The sequence below is a fragment of the Erithacus rubecula genome (genome assembly GCF_903797595.1).
Source record: "Erithacus rubecula genome assembly, chromosome: 14".
In the NCBI taxonomy this organism is placed as follows: domain Eukaryota; kingdom Metazoa; phylum Chordata; class Aves; order Passeriformes; family Muscicapidae; genus Erithacus; species Erithacus rubecula.
Window position 1 is genome coordinate 12468342 of NC_136666.1, and position 16363 is coordinate 12484704.

At 44.3% G+C, this 16363-nt stretch overlaps 1 protein-coding gene across 13 annotated transcripts in view; it reads right to left on the reverse strand.

Moving 5' to 3' along the window:
- Positions 1-16363, reverse strand: part of SEMA6D (semaphorin 6D) — a 204993-nt gene that overhangs the window by 14853 nt on the left and 173777 nt on the right. For 7 of the 13 annotated variants that reach the window (XM_079317682.1, XM_079317690.1, XM_079317680.1 and 4 more), the window contains exon 1: positions 16101-16183. The exons of 3 other annotated variants lie outside the window; for them this stretch is intronic. The gene's annotated coding sequence lies outside the window, so the exon portion shown is untranslated. 3 more of the 13 variants (XM_079317691.1, XM_079317686.1, XM_079317687.1) reach the window with 3 other exon arrangements.

Genomic DNA, 16363 nt, shown 5'->3' on the forward strand with positions numbered 1-16363 from the left:
AACTGTGCCACGGCCCTGCTCCGAAACACACTGATGGCTGCTGATTTCTGGCTGGATTTATGGGCATTTCTGAGCAAGCTGATGACTGTCAGCCCGTTTAATTCACAGAATCAGAAATAGTACATACAGGCTGCTGACCTGGCAAGAAAAATTGTCAAACTTGGGATTAGAATTTTAATTAAACTGCAATCTTTTTCCATCCCCTCAATCACTAAATGTCATCCAACACAAACCCTTTTCCCATAAAGTACCTAAATCTCATCCACAAAACATCATGACACACACAGTGTGTCTGAACATCCCTGCTGTGTTTTAATGTCACTGCTGGTTCCCAGGCTGTGCCATCATGGCACTCAGTCCCACGTGTCATTGTCACAGACCTGATGCCCAGGAGCAGGCACCTGATGCTTTGCCTTGTGCAGTGATTTACACATGTGCAAAGTAAATGCTAAATGCTGCGTGACAGTGTTGTCACACACTTCACAAGGGTGGCAAGAGGCTCAAATGGGGATGCAATGCTGAAGCACCTCCTCAAGATTCCACCTTCCCTCTCATTGTATTTCCCCCTGGTGAAGGCTCCAGAAGCTTTCACCTGGGGGCTGTGTGTGTGCTCTGTAGATCAGACAGCACAGATCACGACACCACAGCATTATACAACAAAGCTTTTAAGAGGGGAAGGGAAATATAACTTCTTCAATTAAACCACAGGGATATTTTAGTGAGCAGAATGTAACTACTCAAGTTGCAATTTGGGTAGGATGCAAGAAAACACATCTCAAAGTGAAATGTGATCCTTAATGACTGCAAGTGGACTGGGCAGGGGTCATATTTCTCATTAGAAACCTGGCAAATGCAGTATTATTCCCTCCTCCAACCTTTTGGAGGCATTCATTCAGCCCCAGCTCACAGGTCAGAGCTCTGAGTCATCAGCTCAGTGCCTTGCAGTTGCTGAAATTGGTTATTAAACTCTTTGTCTAAACAGAAAAAATTTTCATGTTTCAAGATTTTTAGTGAGAAAAACATGTTGCCAACACAAAGTGCCAGACCTGATCCAGCAAATCACAAAAGTATTAATCATTTAATAATTTGAAAAACAATTAAAAAACCCCTTCATAACAACGCTTAGCCTTTCAGTAATGCTTATGGGGGATGAAAATGCTGTATTTGTTAATTGATACTATGGCTGGCTAGGGGCAGGGCTTCCTCCTTGCAGAGGCTGTTGAACTGTCAGTTGACCAGCTGAAAGGCTGGGAACATTTGGGGATGGGGGTGTTGTCTGGATGCCTGCCCATTACAGCCTGACCTGCAAAGAAGCATTTTCCACTGTTAATGATATTTCTGTATCTCAGTCCACCAGTCCAGAACGAATGGGCTGTGCTCTTAGTCAAGATTGATGAGTGCAGTGGTTAATAAACACTAATGATTCCTGGCACTTTCCCTCTGCTCTTCCTTGTCCTGACATGGCCTCTTCAGCTGAAGCATCTTGCGTTAAATTACTAATGAGCAAACTTAAAACAAACTGGAATTAATAAAGTTAGTCAAATTAGTTCTTTCTTGTGAAAGCACCATTAGAACAAAGTCCTGCAGCACTGTGGCTCCCAGACACAATAACAAATCATTAATGCTTACACAATCTCTTTTTTTTTTTTGGCTTTTTGTAAGGAAAAGCAGGCTCCAAATATCCAGCCCACTCCTTTTCCTAAACTACGTGTTGAGTTGGTGCACAGTAACATCTATAAGGTGCTTAGTAAAAGTCCTCCCTGAAGCCTTGTTTTCTTGGAGAACAAATGAATACAAATTGCCAAAGAGCAAGAAGCTCTCCCAGACATGCAGGCTGCAGTCAGCATAGAAGATGAGGCTGTTTGTGGCCCCACAGCATGACTCAAAGAGACCCTGGCCCGGCTTCAAATTGCACACAACTTGCAAACTGTCCAAGTTCCACCTGTACCAAGCTGGGGCATGTAATAGGAAGTCTTTTTTTCCTTCCAGTGTTCCATCTGGGAAGAACTGACTGGGGCAACAATTACAAAATTTCCGTGTAACCTGCCTTACAGAGGCAGATAATGATTTCTGGACTCCAGGAAATGGCTGCAGAAAAAAAAAAAGGCAATTTGTTTTTGTTTTTAGGTCACAATTGTCAAAGGGCAACTTGTTTTTAGGTCATGATTATCATGGCCAACATGCAGCAAACTGTCAGAAAAGCAAACAGGAAACAACTGAAATGCCAGGTAAACAAAGTATCAGTTCTGCCAAACAGATTCAAATTTCAGACAGGGTATCAAACTCCCTAAAAGAATGTGAAGTTTTGTAAATGTAAATTCAGAGGATGTGTTTCCCCCAGAGGCTGCATCCAGAGTAGAAACAAACTCACATTTATGTCTTTCCCAAAAAACCCTCCAACATCTCAGGATACTCTAGAGATGAGCCCTGAGAACATACAGGTCAGGAATAGTTATGTTCAGCAATCTTTTCTGATTAACCATCATCTATCACAAATCTCTATCACAGAAAATACCAATGTGATGCACAGACCTTGGTCACAAGACAGAGAAGCACACAGAGAGCTCCACTGGCTCAGCAAACCACAGGTAATCACTTCCTACCAGCCAGGCAACAAGTACAGATTTCTTTATTATTTTGCTTGTAAAAATATTAAAGGAATATTAACAGTAGCTCTGCTTTACAGCTGCATATGAAAAGAAAATGCACCTGCTTCAAGAGGCTCTTAAATGCAGCTTTTATCTGGTTGGACACAGGCTTGAGATCAGAATCATTGAAGAGAGAATAAACTGGGAAGAACAGCTGTTTCCTGGATAATCAGAAAAATGGGCTCCATCTAGCCCTTGGAGCAGGGGTTTATGACAGCCAGGTGTAGCCTCCTGGTAGACACAGATAGACTGGTGTGAAAGACGTAATTCCTGCCACATTCAAACCTTTTAGTGGAGGCCACTACTGGGGACTGCAAATAACAATGCTGAAATATCTGTTAGGCCTGGAATAGCTGATTACGAAATGCTGGCAATGTCTACCTTCAAGAAAATGCAGAAAACATTCATACTCTGGGTTTGATTATTTTCTCCTGCCAGGATTCAGCCCAGTCTTTGATTAATTTCACTTATAAATTGCATTCCTAGCATTTCTGCTAGAAAACAATCCATGGCAAGTGCAATGTTTGGAAATTACCATATTGCTATCCTTGTTTTGCAGCTGGGGAACTGGGGCACAGATCAAGGCTGAATTTGTGACCAAGGCCAACCACCAAAAAAGCCTTTTCAAAGGTTCTGAGCTGCTTGGGGTCAGATGTGCTCCTTCCCTGCAGCACTGCCCAGTGTCCCTCAGGTGCAAAGCTGCTGACAGATGAGAGCTCCTCTGGCCACCCCTGCCATAATGAGTTGTGTCTGCAAGGAGAGCAACCAGAGGTGTAAAATGTTAACTGGTGGCAAAAATCTGCCTTGTTACAGAGGCAAGCAGCCTCAGGGAGATGCTGTTGGTCAGATGGCAGGCAGGCAGTTGTCCCAAGTAATAAACTGGCTCTTTGTGGCTGCCACCTTTCAATCTCAGATAGAAATCCCATCCTTCAATTCCTGATTGGGGGAATCCAGAGAAGCAGGATATAATTTCTGTTAAAATATGATCCTGCCTTCAAACAATCACAGATGAAGGGGAACAGGCTGGTGTTTCTTGCCCATTAATCTATTCCAGCCTTTGACAACGTGCTGGTGACGCTCCATCAATCATCTCTCCGTGCATTGCCACGTAAAAGAGAAGGGGGAAGGGAAAGGGCATTCAGCCAGCTGGGGAGAAGCAACATATAAAATGGCTTCAAACCAGACTGATGCAATATCTTCTACTTACTGAAAAAAAAAAATTCTTAAAAATCTCCTTAACACGATAAACGCTTCTCAAAATGCTAAGCACAGACTGGAGTGCAGCACAGCAAATCCAGGCTCAAGTTCAAGACAGGTCAGAACAAAAGATACAGCCTAAAAGTTAGCTCACTTTTGGAGAGTTTGGCAAGGAATGGAGGAAAGGGTTGCAATAAAAAAAAAGCTGAGTAAATGACTACATCACCCTTCTCCTCCACCAGACTCAGGTTGTTAGGTGAGACCAAGGATCCCCTCTGTGCTTGCAAGTACAAGTTGGCCACAATGTTGAGGGGGGACAGGCAGAATTGATTAGTAATATGCTGAGCCTAGACAATTTATGTTGATGTGGCTTCCCACAATCCCAGCTGACTGGACTTGGACAAATCAGGAAATCCCTGCTGTCCTGTTTCTTCCTGCATGCAAATGGCTCCCTGAGGGCATTAATTAGTGCAAGGGCACTGATTAGTGTCTCTCTCAGATGGCACCTTCTGAAATTTTGAGCATAATAATAAAAGTTAAGTCAAAACAAAAAAAGTCTTTTATTGCTGCTTGTTCACAGATGTTCAACGAGTTTCTCAGGGCCTACAGCTGAGACTTTTGCAGAGCAAAGCTGATGTTGTGCAAAACCCAGCAACTTCCACAGAGCCTGAACCAGCCCTGCTGAGAGACACAGGGCACCTTGGACAGTGGCTTTGGGGCACTGAGCCCTTGGCCAAAGCAGTGCCTTGAAGCTCTTCAACCAGAAGAACACTCAAGCAACAAAGATCTGCTGGCCAGCCTAGAGCAAGCCACAGATTCCACCTGCACCCAAATAAAGGCTGAATGGAAACTTGTGTTTAGCACCTCTCTCTTTTTTTTCTGTTGTGAAGGGCTAGCGTAGAAAGGTTAAAAATCTTGTTTACTGCAGCCTCAGGGATTATCTTTTGATGTACAAATCACTTATGGTCTACTAACAGCACTTAAAAAACTCTACCTGAAAAGGGTAAGGTTCAAATTCTAGGCTTCATGAAGTTAAAAGCCTGCTGGCAATGACTCTGCTGTAGGGGTTAAGGATTTGCACCTGAGTTTACTTGCTGATGGTAACTGCTGCCAGGTGGGAGAAGTTCAACTTCTTGGGCCAGCTGCAGAGAGAACACAGCTCCCAGTGAGTGCAGAGTGCAAAAAGGGAGGGTGTTGCTCAATTCTGGTTTGTGGACAGGTCAATCTTCAGAGGGAAATATATGAAGGTGGTAGAGGCTGTCTTCAAGGGAACCCTAGACTTGTAGAAATGTACACATTGGCAACCACAGCTGCACCAGGACATTCACCCAGAACAGCACCTAATCCCTGCTGTGACTGGCACAAAGTAACTCCAGAGCAGAGCCCCACACTGGGGGAACCAGGCCAAAGTGTGTTTTGGAAATCAAAATATGAAAATGGAGCTTTTTTTGTACCATCAAAATACAAGACCAGCATGGCCCAGGGTCTGGTGCTTCAAACTCTAGAGGAGGAGCCAAGAATTATTTTCCTATCTCTATTTTTTTAGTCTTGGTCTTTTTTTTTCCTATGTCTTACTGTGTGAAATGTGTATGATGAGTCATTTGCTTACAAGCCAGAAAGTATTCCACATAGAATGCAACATTTGCCTTAAAAATCTGTAATAGTATTTATGATACAAAAGGCAGGGGATTAGATTCCCATTTTAGGTCATATCTATACATAGGTTTTTCCAATGATGCAATTGCATTATAGTGTGGTAAGTCCTCCCAAAACAGGGATACAACAGCCAGCATCAATGCAAGTGTGATTTTCCTTATAATTCTTTTTAGTGTCATTCCAGTATGTGTTTCTTCTAATGAAGGCTGACTTGAGTAAAGTTCCTGAAGGCAATGTCTGACACAGAGGTTTACTGTACATTCAAATCTTAAGAGATTCTCTATGATGTGATAAATCCATGTTATGGAATTTGATGACAGATTGTTTCAGCTAATTATCAAAAAACACAGGAAAATATTTGTGGCTAAAAAGAAAGAAAGGAACTTAATTCTTGCAGTCCCTTTCAGGAACATGAGGCATGATTTAGTACGAATGAATAGGTAATAAAACCTCTTTCTGTCCTACAAACATACTCCCAAATGTAAACTTGCAGTATGCAGCCATCCTTACTTTTTCTAACAACTTTAAAGTCTGCAGTTCTGAAGAAAAAATTGAGGATATTTAGAGCTGAGATATTAATTGAGCATGAAAGTGCAAATAACAGGTCTGTTATTTTAAGATAATACTTGACTTCTTTTAAGGATTCTGCATTAACACCTCTTGATCTATGCCTAAGTAAAAAAAGATAGTTTAATATTAAAGTGATGAAACCCTACCAGTGAGTATCACAGCTTTCATCTTAATTGGCTTATGGCACTGCCAGCTACACTTCAGTTGTTTGCAGGCTTTGAACGTTGCAGCAAGCGCACCCCTCTTGCTCTAGAACGAGCTGACAGAACTTGCAAAATGGATGGGGTGACTTTTAATGATGCAAGTGTTTAGTGGTTGATTAGAAGCACTTTGAGGGCTAAATTCTCCTGTGATCAGAAATTGACTTGAACACCAGATAGTTCCAGCAGGAAAGGAAATAAAATGCCGAGCAAACTGTAGGTGATTGCCTCAATTATGGTTATTTTAAGTTAATTTTTGAGACTGAATATTAACTACCTTCCCTTATAAGGGTGACATGAAAGTCCTGCACCTGAAACCAGCCTTTGATTTCAGCTCACATCTATGGTCAAACCTGTTCAGTTTTGCAAAGCTCCTGCAGGACATGCTTTCCTTGCAAGTTTGCCAGGGCTGGGCTATCAGTGACAGAGTGCAAGGTGCTTTAACTTAAGCAGTGCTCTATATTCACCATTTTAGCATTTCATTAATTCAAACTGCTCATGCCCAGCTGGGACTGCCCCAGGATATACTAAATTTATTTGTGGCAGTGCACAGACTGGTGCAGACACTGTCAGTAGAGTGACATTTGTCCCATACTCTGGGTACTGATCCTCCATTCACTCCTGGCCATGGGCAGCTCTGCCAGCACCAGCTCCTACCCTGCCCTGACCCCAACCCAAGGAAAGCAAAGCCACCCTGCTGGGAAGAGCAGCTGTGGCTCACCAGGGTGAAGTCCTGAACATTTCCAGCTCCCAGCTGTGTTAGAGGTGTCTGATACTTTTGATTAACGTGTTTTAGACCCAAATACTTTTATCCTGAAAACTAGGGAGAACCCTTAAACCATAATGGCAAAGACCTAATTACCTCCCAAAGTACATACAGCCTTGGATGTAGGTTCAGTAACACCCAAATTGCCTCCCTTGACCTGAAAGCCTAAAACCTAGACCAAAGCCTATCACTTTTCCTCCCTCTAGGAGGTGTAAGTGTGGGATGGGGCTGTAATGAAGGAAATCAGTGTTCTTCCTAGAAGCCTGCAGAACATGATTTACATAGCAAAACTGCCACTCATTTCAGCATGATTAGGCATCATCTGATAAGGCAACTGAGACAGGTATAAGCCAGTGCTTGCAGGTGAGGACATAATGAAGGTCTCAGGCACAACTTGCACAAGTCCAGCTGACGCCACATCCACGGGAGGTGCTGGCAGCACCCCGGGCCTGCTCCTGCCAGCCCTGCAGGAAGCAGCCTAAGCAGCCTTCCCCTGAGCAGGGCTGCAGCCCTGATCCTGAGATAAGTGCTGCCCATTTGAGTCCTGCCTGGAGCCCAGGAGGTCAGGATTTGCCTACTGCATGAAGTGAATGGGATGTTTTGAAATGGAAGGGAGGTTTGGGGGAAGGAATATGCTCCAACAGGCAGGGCAGATGGGGAAAAAAGGGATTTGCACTGTGGAAAGGGCACAACTGCTGTTCAACAGGCTGTGCCTCAGACAATGTTGCTGTCAACCTCACTCCAGAAAGCATCACTTCTTTCCACCCACTGCTCTCCCCTGCTACAAACACCCCTCCAGCATCTCATCACTGTGCCTTGCTGGAGCATTGCTGGCTTGGGCTGCTGCTGGGGAAAAGGCTGCTGCATGTCACTGCTCTGCCTTCAGACAGAGTAAATGGCTGCGGAAAATGCAAAGGGAGAGACAGGAGAGGACTCGACTGGCAAGAAGCACATGGGGGATCTTAAACACTGTGCTGGAACTCTCTGTATGCCATTCCCAGGGCTGGGACTGTCAGCCAGCTGTGCCTGCAGGAATACTGCCTACAGAGACTGGGGAACAACACATTCTTAACTAGTCTTGGTTTTTCTGCACGACAAATCTGGTAGCTGGCCACCCAGTTACCTATTTGTATATGCAAAGCATGTGCTCTGCCCCTTTCCTGGACACCATCAATTACATGTACAAAATGCAGGCATGAGAACCTGGAGGAACCTTGAGCTCAAAGTTAACAATTACTATTATCTTGTATTATTAAAGATTAACTATGCCAGTAAAAGGATGTGTTATGAAATGACTTTCCCAGGCTGACAGTAAATAGGCAGTTTTGTTTTCTTGGTTTTAGTTTGTTTTTTTTTTTTTTTGTGTCTCAGAGTCTTCTCAGGATTTGGAGTAATTGTTTAAACTGCTGCTTTTCTTTACCATTAATGCCAAAATGTTGTCACTTGCCACGTGACTGCTCATACTTTCATTTGAGATGTCGTGCAGAAACACATGGAAATCTAGTGAAGGCAAACCAATTTTAGAACATGTTCCGAGCAATTGTTTTGCAGCACTGCCCTACAGTATGAAGTCTCTTCCATTTCTTAAATTGCCTAATCAAATGCAGACTCTGTTCTAGTCACGCTAAATTTTCACATAATGGCAGAAAAATACTTCTTTCTAGCCTAGCACTGAACAGTTGGATCACATTATCACATTTGCTGCCTTTGTAGCCTGTGTATTTGTAAAAGTATGTATATACATATTTACAGGGGAGAGGGGGGAGCACAGGTGCTCATGCTGTGAAACCCTGGGGATGGTCAGAGGGACAGGGATGTGCCTTGAGAGTGCTGAGGGTCTTTGGGGGGACCTGGCTTACCAGAAATGCAGAGACGTGGTGAAAATTTTATTTTTATTTATTTAGAAATCAGATGTATTAGTGCAGCATTTGATCTGGCTGGCTCCTGGCCCTGCAGTCTGTTGAAGTTCTCAAACTGATATAAATGCAGAAAGGTAAACTACACCTGTTTGTTGCCAGTTTAGGGCTGGAGACAGCACTGGTGAAATGTGCAGCCACAGCTCTCCCTCTCTGGGTCCCAAGCTTGGGCACATCCTGTGCTGATTTGGGGAACTCTGCACCACAGAACTGCCTCTTTCCACAGAGTAAACAGACCCTGCAGAGTCCATCCATGGCAGTGTCTGCTACTGGATGCAGCCATGCTGGGCACCAGCTCTCCCTCCTCTCTTTTACTGGGCTCCAGCACCTCATGATAACATTCACTCTGCAAGACAGGGAAATATTTGCATCACAATACTTTGGCATCTTGACTATTGAGCCACAGAGAAGTCACAGATCAGACCTTTCAGAGTAAAATTTAAAAAAATATTCAAATCAGTAACATATGGACTGCAAGTGCTTGAATCAAGGTCAGAAGGAACTCTGTGCCAAATCAGGGAATGAGACTTGGGGCTTTAAAGCTTTCTGAAACAGCCCGTCCCATTCTGCCTTCCACAGCAGTCTCCCCAGGTCCCCAACACAATTACAATGTTTCCTTAAATCCTTGTGTTGCCACTAGTAATGTTGGCCAGTGTAACAACATGACAAGATAATCATACCTATCCCCCACTCTATTTACATCTGCAGGTCTGTTTTTCTTTCCCATCTGCACCAAACATTTAGGATCCTGCTGGCACAGCTTGGTGCTGAAGACCACCGTTTAGCCATGAGTGGTGTTAGTTATGTTTTTGGTGAGGATGAAAACCTGATGCTTTAGGGGGAGGAAAAGCCATAATCCATTCTCACAGTAAAACCTGTATAGTGGTACACAAGACAAAAAAAAAAAAAAAAATAATAATTATCCATACCCTTGCAGGAAATCAGATTAATCCCCAAAGCACGAGATTTGATTATTTTTGTCTGAGTTAATCATCAAGGAAAAAACCTACATAATGCTAAAAATATCCACACAGCATTTATTTTTATGAAGAAAATATGATTTACTGAGCAAAAACAAATTACTGGCTTTTCGGTGTTAATCTTTGATAAACACGTGCTGGGTTAAAGAAACTGTCACAGAGAGAAGTTTGCAAATTGAAGGAAACCATTCAACTCTGCAAGATTATTTCCCCCCTCCCTTATTACTCCTTTCATGAGACACCTGGGGACATTGTTCACACACTGTTGACAGCTTTTCCACTACTGCCTTTCCTCTGTTATCCGTTCCCCTCTCTCCAGCACTCATCCCCAGGTGGCAATGCACAAAAGAGCTATATTTACCAGGGTGCCAGAGCTGGCTCTTGGACACCTGTCAGAGAGCCAGAGGGCCCCCTCTGCCTTCCAGGTAGGGCTGGTTCAAGGGGTTTCCACAGGGCACTGACCCACCAGGCAGGGCTCTGGTGTTTCACTCCTGAGAGCTGCTCAGGGAACACAGACAGGCACACAGACAGACACACAGACAGACAGACACAGACACACACACAGACACAGAGACACACAGACAGACACAGACACACGCACACAGACAGGCACAGACACACACACACAGACAGACACACACAGACAGACACACACACAGACAGACACACACACACAGACAGACACACACACAGACAGACACACACACACAGACACACACACAGAGCCCTTCTTGCTGCCACCACACCAAGGGCAGAGCCACGCTCCTGCATGCTGGGCTACATTCAAGTACCATCTAAAATTTCAATATGCAGTCTTAGCTATACATAGGGGTTTTTGTAAACTAAATATGCATTTTTCTTCTCTGTGGTCTCCCAAAACACGATGGTTACACAGCCCAATGGGACATGTAGAGGCTCAAACAATATGGGAAGGGGTTACCTAAATGGAGGCACAGCATAAACAAGGGCTTTATGTACAAGCCTGAAGATTTTCTTTCGACCCCAAAGTGCATCTGTCATGACAGACAGACACAGAAATAGCAACAACACTTTGTGCTGGTGCTGCAGTCCCTGCCCACCACCAGCGCCCATACACACGCCTGGGAAGCCAGGCAGCAGCACTTGAGGGAAATACCTTTTGTTACACACCACAATAAAGCTCTGAGGAAGGCCCTCCCCAACACAGGTGTGAGCTGGTACTTTACTGCTGCTTGAGAAAGCAGAGTCCCAGCTGCCATGACCATTTGGTAAAATAAGGATGAACCATGTAGCTCACATTAAGAAAAGCCTATTATTGCAGCAATAGCTGAGCAGAGTGACCAGCTGATCAGCTCTCATCTCTTCTGAGGTTTCACTCCCACTGCTGGTGGGCAGCCAGCCTGTGATGCTGGTCCCCACTGCTCACTCGTTACCTTTCTAGATGAGCAGCTCTGTGTTTGCCTCCCTGCTGTCCCTCACACACTTGAAGAGCCCCCTAGCAGGCATCTGCCAATTAACTCCTCACTCTCATCCAGGCCCTCTTCAAAGCTCCCCTTTGCCTCTGATGCCAAAGCAGGAGTGCCCCTGTCCCCAGCACACACAGCTCAGCTAGGTTTAGGTGGCTGCTGATTATGCAGGTCAACACAGCCACTGCCCCACTGTACCCATCTGCCATCTCAACTCTTAAACCATCCACTGTGTGAACAGGACACATCCCTGCCATTCTGCTTTTCCAGTGCCTATCCAATTAGAAAACTGGGCTGCAATTTGACTTTTAGATGTAATGGCTAACAAAAAAAAAAAAAAAAAAAAAAAAAAAAAAAAAAAAAAAAAAGAAAAAAGTAACAGCAACAACAAACCTTTTTGCAGTAAGAGTCTCTGTGTGCAAATACGACCTCTGTTATGTTACCAAGGTCAGGCAGACCAAGGCCAATCTGCTGTGTGAGAATATAAATCAAAGCTGTCCAGGGACTGATTTAGTTTACAAGGTTTGTAACCATTCTGGACAGAACAAATGTTGCTTGCCTGAGCTCCTTGCTCCTCCTCTTCTACCACCACTTCTTTGCTCCCCCACTCCCTCCAAACCCCTCCCTTCCCACTAATACCTCTTGACCTCCTTTGCTCTTGAAAGCAAAAGTTCTCTTCTAGCAAAAAAGCAGTGGCTCACACATGACAGACAGCCATGCAAAGCCAATTTATTTAAATTATGCAAAAATCTCAACAAGTAAAATTAGCAGAGTCACAAGGATATTCACCTGCTGGTTACCTGCCATTCAAAGCACACGTCAGAATTAAAACAACAAATCCTGCAACAACTTCTTTCCTATTGCATTCATAGATCTGCAAAACAAACCAAGGAAAGCATCTGTAGCAAGTATTAGAGTCTGGGCACAGATCCTGTGAAATCACATGGTTTCCGTTGTGGAACTAAAAAGGCTTCTACAAGAATGTGTGAAACACACAGCCGAAATTCTCCATTTCTTTCTGTGCTCCTTGGCAGTTTGTGTGGCTAAGTTAAAGTGGCAAGTTCTGTTTCTTTAGCTGGTGCTTCCCAAGCACACCCCAATCTGTACACTGAGCACACACAGGATTCAGCCAGCCAGCTCCCTCTCGAGTATGGACAGAGTTAATGTCATCCCACTCCAAACAACAGGTTGCTGCCTCCGAACTGGAGCCTTGGAAAGCAAAAATCCAGTGGTTGTCTTACTCCTCCCAGTTATTCTGCAGCCCTCCCCTTGCAGGTGTGCACACCGAGTTGCAGAAGGGCTGGGAAGGGCTGCCAGAATGAAACTTCCCGTTCTGGATGTTAACTTTAGTTACCATAGCCAGACAATGCTGCCAGTGGCGTGGAAGAAAAAATTGCTGTAGCCAGCTGTGCTGTTCACAGTTGGGTGGTTTCTGTGTAGCTCCAAATGGTTATGGAGCCAGTAGCCTGTTGTGGCCAAGGACAGGATGATGGATGGTCTACACACACTGTCCAAGCAGGGAGAATGGCAGAAGTTCACTTCAGGGTTGTTAAAATGCTAATCTGGGTTAGTTAACAAAAGCGAATGGAAAAGAAAAGTTAGGGAAATAAATACTACTCATATGTTGTATATATGCACTACAGATTTGATCTCTGTGGTTAACACAAACATTTGACTTTGGAAGTGGGACAATTCAACAGTCTTCCTGTCTGAATAAACTGAATCAACTTCTGATATTAGCTGTACTGTAATTACTGTCAAGCCACGATGAGGGAAAGCAGGCTGAGGCAGACAGCACACAGAACAGCGTCGGAAGGGCAGCAATACTATTGTCACTGCACACCTCTTCCATGTGACACAGGAACAAATCAGAACCCACTTTCTTTTGAACTCTAGGCTGGGAGCTATTCACAGAACAAGTAACAGCTTAATAAAATGGCTTAGATGGATTTTAACAGTAACTGCAGTAGCTTATCAGATGCATAAGAAGGGATCATCTGTTTGAGCAGCAGTTTTGACGAAAGCAGCATTTGAACTGTTTTAATTACATACAGAGTTGCTAAGACTGAAAATAGCTTGTACTACCCAATGCCAGTAATATGCCTTATTCCATCTTTTCTTAATTACTTGTGGAACAAAATTGTTACTTTATCAAGTGGAAAGGTATCTGATTTTATCAATCTGGAATTAGAGGTATGTTTAACATATGAGTATGTAATCAATCATCATCTCCTCTGTTCAGTAAGCAAACACACAGTCTAAACCTTAAAAAATATCAGAGACTGCAACATAAGTCAGCTCCACATAAGCTTATACAGGCACAGAAAGTGTTGAAGTAACTGTTTCCTTTGTCTTACAAAGATTAGAACTGTAACAGTCTCAGTCACATCACTTTTCTACACCTAATGAAAACTGACCGCATTCACCCCTGATCTCCACTTGATTTCAGACTTCAAATTGCTTTTTATTTTTCAGGACAAACAAACATAGTGTTTCAACACTCATGCAGGCTCTGTCCACCTAACTGGACTACTCCTGACTTCAGGGACACTGAGCCTTGTGTTAAGCGCATTAATGTTTTCCAAAGAATTTAAAACCCATAAAAACCCAGAACAGAGACTGAAGGTGATCAACTGTAGCAATACCCGAGATACATTATTACAAGTGCCTATGATACACTTTGAACTGAACTTTCACGGTGGCGTTTTCCTTCACACGCCTCTCATGACAGGCACGATCAAAGATCAACTTATATGACTTAATTATAGATGCAATTCACTCCATCTAAATGTGTGCTCTTCATAAATAGACAGCAAAGTTATGGCAGCTCCACGGGCTGAAGTATCTGCTCTATCAGCTCAGCCCAGCCATTCCCAGAAAGGTTCAGATGGTCCAGCTCAGAGGGTGTGAGAGGCTGGGGGAACCCGCAGCCACACAGCTGGTTTGGAGAGCCTGGACAGGGCCATCACTGTATTCCTGGCACACACTCCTGCATCACACAAAGCACATTTACAAAATGATGTTATCTCTCTTGCACCTCACCATAAAGGAGAGCAGGTAGTGACAGACTGCAGGATATGGGGGAGGAAGGCTCACTGTAACTAAAGGTGCAGATGAAAGTGAGAAGCTGGTTAAATAAACCAACGAAGAGCCTCTGGGTTGTACTTTCTTGGCTGCCTTTCTGAAAACAAATCTGAGCTACATAAGTCAGAATCCTAATAAATTCTTGCTACAAACTTTTTCTTCCCGATTTAAAAAACTCTGAGCTTTATATTAGTTAATACAGAAACTGTTGAAGTTCATAATTATATAGAGAAGAAATCAGAGCACTAAGCTGGCAATTTGTTTTTATCTAAGCCAGAGTAAATGTTTATACAATATCTGCCAACATAACAAAATATGCCCGTCACTTACTACATTAAACATGATTCCATACAGCTTAATTTACTGAAAGGAACTGAAGTAGACTTTAGAGGTGCAGAGAATTTCATAGCGTGAATAAAGCAGGAAAAACGTCTATTCTCTTTTGCCACAAAAGTAATTGCAAAGCTTTACAATGAGCTTCCTGTTGGACTTGGAAAAAGGAGAGGACCTCAGAACATTCTCTGTGAAAGTATTTGTATGTGAGAGCAACAGAACAGCAGTAAATGCCTCTAAGACAGTAGGAAGCTGTTTCTTCAAATAATATTTAGGGAATATGTATAAGACCAACAACTTGCAGCACAAAGGTATCCCAAAAAAAGATGCATGCTTTTTTTTCCCCCCCAAAAGGAAAAAAAAAAAAAAAAACAGAGGAAAAAATGCCACACATTTACAGAGCATTGAACAGTATTCTGGAGGAAGTTTGCTATAATTCCTGCACATTATGTGTGAAGCATGTGTGTGTGTGTGTACATGGATAAGCTACAATACCATCTGTACAGCAAGTGCCACATATGTGAGCATTATGAACCATCATTGCTGCTGCTATGCTCAAAAGTAAATGTATTCTAAACCACACACACATGCAAATAAAAATGACTTTACACACTGAAGGCTGAATTTTGGTCAAATTACTCAGAGGCTAATAATGCCTGTGATACAGACCATAATCTTGACCAGAAGTAAGAAATAACTGAGAGATCGGCAGAAACCCACTAATTTAAGACTAGCTATATTCATGCTAACAAGTGGGATATCCACCGGAACTACAATTTTTTTCAACACATCAACCTAAAGCAGTTAATTGCATTTTTCCAACTCACAAGATAAAACACAACAACCGTAAAAAAAATCCCCCACAACCACCCCACAGCCTTTTAAAACATAAGCATAATAGCCACCTAGATATATCTGTGTGACCTTTCATTTCCATTCATGCTTATAAATAATAAAAAGGCTTCAAACCCTTTCTAATTACTCCTTGAAAGCAGCAGTATCGGTTTCTGCAGTGATGAAACGCTCCCACCCCCCCAGAAAAAAAAGAAAGTTTCCCCGCTCTGCACCTGAGCATTGTTTTCGGCAGGAGGGCGGGCGCGGAGCTGCCCCCGCCGCGGCGCGGGGATAATTCAGAACTGACTCCAGTATTTGTTTCCATCCATAATTGATGGGGAGCTGGAAACGCGGCTGCCTCTGCCTCCCAGCGCCCGGCTACTGCCGGGCAGCGCGTAAATCACGGCTCGCCGGGCTGCCGGCAGCGCCGAGCCCCGGCCCGCGCCGGCTCAGCCCCCAGCCCCAACTCACCCCAAGCGCCGCGGGGCGACTCCGCCGGGGACAAACGCGACAGCTCCGCTTCGGCTGCCCCGTCCGCGGCCGGCGCCGGCTCCCGCCCGCCGCGCTCGGCAGCGCCGCGCTCCCGCCGCTCCGCCCGGTACCTGCAGCCGCCGCGCCGCTGCCCGCGGCCGCCGCCCGCCGGCGGGGCCCGCTCCGCCCGCCGCTCCCCGCCGGGCGCCCCATCCCGGCTGCGCTGCGAGCGCGGGGGGCGGCGCGCCCGGCAGAGCCCACCC